Here is a 9095-nt window from a genome sequence, read left to right on the forward strand (position 1 = left end):
AGCAATACTTAGGGGTGTTTCTGAAGACCCTGGTAGGTGCCTTGGCTTGCCCTAGCCCTGCCTGGCAGCCAGTCTGTGCCCTTCTCTAAATTGTCTTATGCCGCACCCCCGGGGCCCTTCAATCAGGGCTCTGATTAGAGTATGGGAAAGGGCTTTCTTCTGCTCCTTTTCCACCCCTTTCCCAGATGGCAGGTCCCCTTCCCTAGGGACCAGTGATGTGGCAGCTTGGTAGCCATGGTGATGGCCTTCCTTTGGGTTTCCTCTGGATGGGGAAGGTTGGGGAAAGTGTGGTGCGCGCACACACATGTCTGTGTCCACTTCCAGTTCCAGGTGAGGAGGACTCACGGAGTGAAAGAGCACCTTCCTCCCGCATGGCGGCTGCCTCCTCCCTGATCAGTCTGGGCCAGCTCAGTCAGTGCTGTCCTAACAGCAGAGAAGACCAGAGGATGACAGAGCGACACTGATCATAAGAAAGCTGTCCCAGAAGGAAAACTGGAGGTCGGGGTGGAGATGGGGGTCAGTCCACACGGTCCTGTTAGGATAAAGGCTGGGATGTGAGAGGGAACGGGGAAAAGGGAGCCAGGAGTCAGGACCAGCCCCGAAGAAGCCAAGGTTCCAGGGAATCTGAGGAGGAGGTAGGGAGGCTCCTTATTTCTGCTATCCCCAGGGGGTCTCCTGCTGCGCTTCCCGGGCCAAGAGAAGGCCCCTCTGCTCCTCCAACATGATCAGTAATTTCCGGCAGACATTTGAGGTCCCTGACATCTGCATAATGTGGGCCAGTCTCTTAGCAACGGGGAACAGCTGTCTGGCATTTCCAAGATTAAACTGTAACTTTACACGGTCCTTGCCAAGGGGAGGGGGTGGGGGGAAGGGGATAAACACTGCCTCCTGGCATTTCCAAACTCATTTAGCTTTTATTCATTTCCTGCCTCCAGTAAAGAGGCCAGGGATTTGGGCTGGGCCAGGCTGTTACTGCCCCTGCTGACGGCAGCCTTCACCAGGGCTGCAGAGACGCTGATGGCTCTTCCCTTAGATCTGTTTGAGGACAAGGATAAGGGCTAGCTCTAGCCCTTTGTTTTGTTTTTATTTTGTTTGTTTTTGTGGCTGCTATGGATCTGGCACACCAAGGGTAGGTGGAGTCTGGGGAGAGAGGCAAGCGTAGCCTGGGCTTAATCCAAGTCGACTGTAGGCTGGTTTCATTTCATCTAGCACCTGGGCTCGGATCTGTGTGATGACCTTGGGCCCCATGCCTCCCCGGTCTGCATCCCCATCTCTCCATCTGCAAAAGACGGTTCTGCCTCTCCTGAGCACGCTGTGAAGGTGAACTTGATGCTCTCAGTCAGTGATGTCATGATGAATCTTCCTTTTCCGTGTCTCTGGCCACCGTCCCCTGCCATGTTAGCAACCTCAGGCTCAGCTATCGGGGTTGAGACACACAGTTCACTTCCCGGCAGCCATCACCTTGAACTCTTGTTCCCAGTAGCCCTGGGCAATGACCCTTCGCCCTGATCGATGATGGAAGCGGAGCACAACACCCCCTTGCTGGGCCCTGGGCTGCTGGCAGGAGGTGTCCTCATTCCCTGGCCTGTTTGGGCCTGGCAGCTCCCGTGTCCAACCTCCCTTACGCTTGCCATTTGGCTCCAGCTCCAGAGCGAGTGAACATGGTGTTTTGGTTCCGCAGCAAGAAGGAAAAATAGAAGGGCGGGTGTGGGGCGGGGCTGGAGGGGGAAGGAGAGGGGAGGAGGGAAAGCCCTCTCGCTGCCTGTGCTGGCCAGTTCCAGGAATGTGTTCTCGGCCACCAGTGCCAAAGCAGTGACCCGGGCTCCGCAGCCAGGCCAGGCTAGGTCTGGAGACCTTCCCGGGAGAAGGGAGAGGCCGGGCCGGTGGCTGCGTGGCCCCTCCCCCCACCGGCCCTCTGCTGACTCATCCGTGCTCCAGCTGGCAGCGCTCTTTTCTGGGGATGGCTGTTGCTAAGATTCCTGGGAGATGAATGATTGCTTCTCCCTCGAGCTTTGTGAAAACATGTTTGTAGACTGCACGCAAACACACACACACACACACACACACACACACACACACACACACACACACACACACACACGCACTCCCATGGGCTTGCACGCCAGGCCCGCGGGCTTCTGCACACATGTGTCTGTGTGGTTGTTGCACACACGGAGTTGCCCAAACGTGTTTACCATTTTCACTGCCTAGCCCGGAGGATTTGTTTGCCGAGCTGTGTGTGAGTGTGTTCATTGTGTGTGGACCGGATTATCCCCGCCCCGCCCCCCCAAAGGGCTGAGCGAGGCCAGGCCTTCCTGGCAGTGGCCTCAGCTGCTGGTTCATGAGCCTGCTTTAATCTGAAGGCGTTTGGGGTTGTCTTGAGACATTCTTGGCCTCCGTCCCTCTCCCTCCCTCCCTCGGCTCCTCGCTTTCTTCATCCTGCTGCAATGATCTAATCCAGTCTCTCGAATCCTGCCAGGGTTTTTTTTTTTTTTTTTAAACGTCTGGTCTGGTGTTTCAAGGCCTCCCTGGGAGTTGAGTTGTTGGAGAGCTTTGCCTGGGGCGGACCTCATTTGCCAAGGTGGGGTGGAGGGGAGCCCCAGGGCCTCTGTTTCCCCAGGAGAGAGGGCACCGCTTCAAGGACCTGGGTGTGGAAAGTGCTGGGCTCTGCTGCTGCCGACACAAGTGGGGAAATGTTTGTTCTTCCTCTGGGCTGGGCCGGCCGGGCCTGGTTCTGGGTCTGTCTGAAGCTCATGTTTAGGTCTGCATACCCAGTCACTGGAGCCCAGTTGTGAGTGTGTATGACCTTAGTCACACTGGGCTGTGATGCCTTGATTTCCTGACCTGTGGCAAGTGGACTGCTTATTGACTTCTCCAAGGTTTGAACTGGACTTGGCATGTGTTCGGGCACCAGACCCTGAATTCTTATTTATTTATTTATTTATTTATTTATTTATTTATTTATTTATTTATTTATTTATTTATTTATTTATTTATTTATTTATGTTTTATTTTTGAGACAGGGTCTCACTATGTAGCTCTGGCTGTCCTGGAACTCACTCTGTAGACCAGCCTGGACTAGACCTCACAGAGATCCGCCTGCCTCTGTCTCCCGAGTGCTGGGATTAAAGGCGTGCGCCAGCACAACTGGCTTGAGTTCTTTAATATAAATTTTTTTTTTCTTTCTTAAAAACATTGGGTCAGGAGCGATAGCTCAGCAATTAGGCTGATGCTCTTGTGGAGAAACAGGGTCCGGTTTTTAGTACCCATATGCCGGCTCATCACTGTTTCTAATTCCGGTTCCAGGGAATCAGATGCCCTCTTCTGGCCTCTGGGGCATGAGGCTCACCTGTGGTGCACATAAATACACACAGCCAAAAACAATCGTACACATAAAATAAAAACGTGTTTTTCAAATAAAAATTATATATATATATATATATATATATAGAGAGAGAGAGAGAGAGAGAGAGAATGTGAGTGTGTGTGTGTGTGTGTGTGTGTTAGTGTTACTGCGCAATGTGGAAGTCAGAGGACAGCTTTTGGAGTTGGTCCTCTCTTTCTACCCTGTGGGTCCTAGGGACTGAACTCAGGTCCTCAGGCTTGGCATCAAGCACATTTCACCTGCTGAATTACCATCTTTTTTTTTTTTTTTAAGATTTATTTATTACATATACAGTGTTCTGCCTGCACGTATCCCTGCAGGCCAGATGAGGGCGCCAGATCTCATTACAGATGGTTGTGAGCCACCATGTGGTTGCTGGGAATTGAACTCAGGACCTCTGGAAGAGCAGCCAGTGCTCTTAACCCCTGAGCCATCTCTCCAGCCCCTGAACTACCATCTTGTAGGGCCTGTCACAGATACTTGAAGGGGTGGAGCGATCGCCTGTTGGCATTCTAGCTAGAGCAAAGCCCACACTTACTCTGTCTTCCTCCCGTCCTCCCTCCTTGCCTCTCTCCTGATCGTCCAGGCTTGAGTGACTTTAAATGGACTCACTCTAGGGCCAGATCCCTGGAGCACTTCCTGCCACGGTGCCACAGATGTTGCTAGGGAAGGCTCAGTACATACCTGCCCTCAAGAGATGGCGCTGTGGCCAGCCTGGAATAATCAGCAGGCATTTTAAAGCTCCCATCAGCAACTGCAAGAGACCGTATCTGTGTGCAGGGCTCTTATCCCAAAAGGAAAACAAGGCTGGCTGGACGATTTCTGCTTGTTTGAACATGCGATGATACGGACAGCTGGGGCGGGGGTGGGGACTTCGGAAAGTAAGAGTGAAGCCGAGGAGAAAAAACAGCAGTGAGTGTCACAAACAGAGAGCTGTTCATGCTTGTCAACAGTAAGGAAGTGCCTCATGGCCGGAGCTGTCTACCAGATGCAGACTTACCAGTCAGACAAGTGGCAGAGGAATATGCAGCGGTGGTGTCCCGAGGACACCACCGTTCCCATTCAGGGCCATCCGCCTGCTCACCCAGCTTCTTGCCGGAGCCCTAGGACAAAGCAGAGCTCAAAGCAATCTGCCTGCAGTTCTCGCTTCGGCCTGCAGGTGGCGAGAGCTATGCGTTAGCATTCTGTTGAGTTTGGGAATCAAAAGTCTGTCCAAGTCACTGCCTAGAGCTGGAAGGCTTCAGGGGGCCAGGTGTGGGCCCTAGCAGTAGTCTCCCGGTGAAGTGGGTTCATGGGGATCTGTCGGTGAAGATGCAAACAGAGAAAGATCAAAACAGTACATATTAAAAGGAGCTTTAGTAAGATGTATTTGCCAGCCCGACGGTGGCGGCACACATCTTTAATCCCAGCACTCCAGAGGCAGAGGCAGTCAGATTTCTGAGTTCGAGGCCAGCTCTGGTTTACAGAGCTAATTTCAGGACAGCCAGGGCTATACAGGGAAACCCTGTCTCGAGAAATAAAAACAACTGGAGAAGGTAGAAGCCACCACCTGGACCTCAAGCATGCTCCTCACAGCCTCTGCTGGTCACCCACACTAGGGGTCACCCCTTGCCCACAGTTACCACAGGAACAGAGAAAACAGATGATCTCTACCCTTTCTTTTTCCTTCCTTTCCTTGTGTAGGTTGCTTTTATTTTTATTTAATTTGGGGGACAGGATCCATGTAGTCTGGGCTGGCCTTGAATTGCTGATCCTCCCGACTCTACCTCTCAAGAGCTGGGTGACAGGTCTGAGTCACCTTGGAGAGCTGATACTCCACAGCCTGCGGTACTTCTGCCCCTGACCTTTGGAGGTTTTACCTACCAGCTAAGCCAAGCCTCACGGCCAATTTCATTAAGTTGTCTGCTCACAGAGTGACCAGACGCTTGCAGGGTCAATCCATGGAGCCTGTCTCCTCCCCTTCTGTAGAGTAAAGGCCTCACAAGCACACACACACACACACACACACACACACACACACACACACACGAGCACATGCACACACGCGCACGTGCACCAGAGGGAAACCATGGGTGTCACTGCCAATAGCTACCCACATTGCCTTTTTGAGACAAGGCCTCTCACCAGCTTGGAGTTCTCCAAGCAGGCTAGATTAGCTGGCTAGCAAGCCCCCGGGACCCCCAGGCCTCCTTCTGCGTCCTCAGCTCTGGATTACAAATGTCAAGTGCCACACAAGGCCTTTCTGTTCCCCGTGGGTTCTGGAGACTGAACCCGGGCCCTCCAGGACTTTGTCAACTGAGCTGTCTCCCCAGCCTGAGTCTCATATTTTTTGTTTCCTTTCGAATGATAGAGGGTATTTCCTAAGTGCTCACAGACTGGCTCTGATGTCAAAAGGCAGTTTCCCATCTGGATTTTGAAATCCTTGTGTGAGATACTGCATGTTTGTTCTCTTGTTCTCAAAGCTCTTTTGTGGTCATCGTTTTGTTTTCTGAGGACAGGGTCTCTCTGTTCTCTGTCTCTCCCCTGCTGTTTTGCGAACTTGCTCTGTATGTAGCCCAGGCTGGCCTGGAATTCTGCCTGGAGATCTATCCACCTGCCTCTGCCTCCCAATTCTTGAGATTAAAGGCATGCTTTACTGGTCACTTGTTCCCAAAACTTGCCTGCCTACCTGGACCTGGTCTGAAACCTCTTTGAAAACAGAACATTTTAGCCTTGGGCACTGGGCATGTATCTTAGTGGTAGAGTTATTGTATAATGTACTCATGGCCTGGATTCAATACTTGGTACCAAAACAAAACAAATAGAAAATATCCGCAAAACTTAGAAGGTTTGACAGCGCCTTTCCTATACTGCCTGTCATAGTGCACTTTAAAATTTTTTATTACTTACTTTTTGGAGGGTTTCACTGTGCAGCCTTGCCTGCCTGGAACTTGCTATGTAGACCAGGTTGGTCTCGATCTCACAGAGATCTGCCTGCTTCTGCTTCCAGAGTGCTGTGATACAAGATGTGTGTCAGGCGGGCAGTGGTGGCACACGCCTTTAATCTCAACACTCGGGAGGCAGAGGCAGGTGGATCTCTGTGAGTTCGAGGCCAGCCTGGTCCACAGAGTGAGATCCAGGAAAGGCACAAAACTACACAGAGAAACCCTGTCTCGAAAAAAAGCAAAACAAAACAAAACAAGATGTGTGTCAACAAGGTTCGGTTTTTGTTTTAGATTATAATTTAATTACAACATCTAAGACATGGTCTCTCTAAGGCCCAGGCTGTCCTGGAATTTACTATGTAGACCAGATCACCAGCGACAGTGAAGTTTTTTTCTCTGTGTAGTTTTGGTGCCTGTCCTGGATCTCGCTCTGTAGCCCAGGCTGGCCTTGAACTCACAGAAATTCACCTGCCTCTGCCTCTGTGTGCTGGGATTAAAGGCCTGCGCCACCACTGCCTGGCCACAGTGAAGTTTTACTAGATTGTCAGTTTGTATCAGAGAGTTTATCCCAGTAGGACTTTTTGGTAAAAAGCGTCCAGCATTCCATGGATGCCTGATAATCTGGACCCAAGACCACAGCCTCCTGAGGTCTTACAATTAGCATACTTAGAAGCAGTCCCTCCCTCCAGTGTGAGGGGCACACCTTGTGCTCCTTTCCCAGGTCTGTGCCTCAGCTCACCAGCAGGGGTGAAGGGAGACAGACTTGGGGCTGACTGTCTTCTGGGTGACATGCCGTCACAGGTCGGCAATGGCCTTTGACCTGCTTTGCTAAGCTGACCTTGGCTATGAGTGGTAGTGTAGGCTGCACAGCCCTCTCATAGCTTTCGTGGGGTAGGTTGGGGAGTAGCCCTCTGTCTCCAGGGCCCCAGGACATTTCCTGAGCTCTCACTGAGAGTGGGAGGGAGACTCCAGCCCCACAACGGGCTTTGTGAGCTGAGGAGGTGCGCTCAAATGATCTTGTGGTCACCCTTGTCTCACTGGAGTTTGAGCTGGAGGATTCCATTGTCTTCAGGCCCGGACGTCATAGCATGCCTTTTCCCGGTGTGTATGTGTCTGCTGGTCTTGATGCTGGGATCAGGCCCACTGCGCTGCATAGCCAAGTCTCCCACCTTACGGTCCCAGTCCTGAGAGTGGATGCTGGGGTCATATAAATACATACATACATACATACATACATACATACATACATACATACATACATATATTAGTACCTATATATACATATACATACACAAACACACACATACACAAACACACATACACACAGTCCTGAGGGTAGATGCTGGGGGTATACACACACACACACACACACACACACACACAAAATCTATCACCTGCATCTTGCCATCCCACAGTGCCACCCAGTGGACAGGGCATGCTATAATAACAAGAAGGTCTCAAAAGCCCCTATAGGCCATTGGCCGAGTCTCTCCCTGAGCCCTGGTGGCTGCTAGCTTAGTCCACACCCCTGGGTCCTAAAATCTATTTCCCCCGTGACTCCCTATCCCTGGCTCTTGCAGAGATTCTGGAGCAAGATGAGTCTTGCAGAGATTCAAGGATTTGTTAGACAAGACTTCGGCAGGGGTGATGGCGGGCGGACGGCTGTCCAGGCCCTGAAGGCCCAATTCTCAGCCACTGAGGTTGGTTGAGTTCTCTAGAATGTCCGGAAGGGCCTGGGCCTGGTAGTGAGGCCCGCTTTCCGCACTCGGAGATGTGTGAAAACAAAGCCGTTTCTGCTGCCCCGTCGTCAGGGTCACCTGAGACTCCCTGCAGCCCTGAGCCTCGATTCACAGCCTTCCCCCGGGACAAGTCAGCTGACTTCTCACAGCACTCTGCAGCAGTCAGCACTGAGGTGCTGTGCCAACGTGCTGTGCAAGCACGGAGCCAGCGGGAAGCATGGGAGCAGGCCTGTCACCTACCTTCTGTTTTTCATGACGTGACCCGAGACAAGTCCACACAGCCACCGAATACAAGCGTCACCTCCTCCAGAGAGGACATGGTGACATGGTGACAGTTCTAGTAGTGTGGGCTAATCTGGGAGTGCTGACATGTGTCTAAGCCGGGCAGCCCATGGTCCATCCCTCCTGGTGTCCAGGTGAGGGTAGGCTGTTTTTCTTTGCTCTTTGCTTGGTTTCTCATATCAAAGAATGCTGGATTCCATTTGTTTGTTTGTTTGTTTTCAAGACAGGGTTGCTCTGTGTTACAGCCCTGGCTGTCCTGGGACTCCCTTTGTAGACCAGGCTGTCCTTCCTGGCCTTACGGCTTGAGGCAGTGGGAGGATGATGCCAACAGGATGGGCATCCGCAGTACCTGGTGGGCTAGGCATAAGCCCACTCACCGGAGGCCCAGTGTGGCTGGGTGCAGACTGCCCCGACAGGGTAGATGGGGTGCAAAGCCCATGCTGGTACCTGCCCGAGGCCTGTCTCCTCCACCCCTTCTCCAAGCTGGGGGAGACTGCCATGTGTTCCGCTTTACACATCCCGTCTTTGGGCTGATAAACTCTCTCCCAAACATAACTTCAGTCTTTCACAGTCCAGTGTGGTAACTCGTATCTCCCAAAGGCATATGATTATTTTTTATTTTTTTGGTTTTCCAAGACAGGGTTTCTCTGTGTAGCTCTGGCTATTCTGGAACTCACTCTGTTGACCAGGCTGGCCCCAAACTCACAGAGATCCACCTGCCTCTGTCTCCCGAGGGCTGGGATTAAAGGTGTGCGCCACCATCGT

The sequence above is a fragment of the Peromyscus californicus genome, unplaced genomic scaffold (genome assembly GCF_007827085.1).
Source record: "Peromyscus californicus insignis strain IS unplaced genomic scaffold, ASM782708v3 Scaffold_15__1_contigs__length_86483966, whole genome shotgun sequence".
NCBI classification, from domain to species: Eukaryota; Metazoa; Chordata; class Mammalia; order Rodentia; family Cricetidae; genus Peromyscus; species Peromyscus californicus.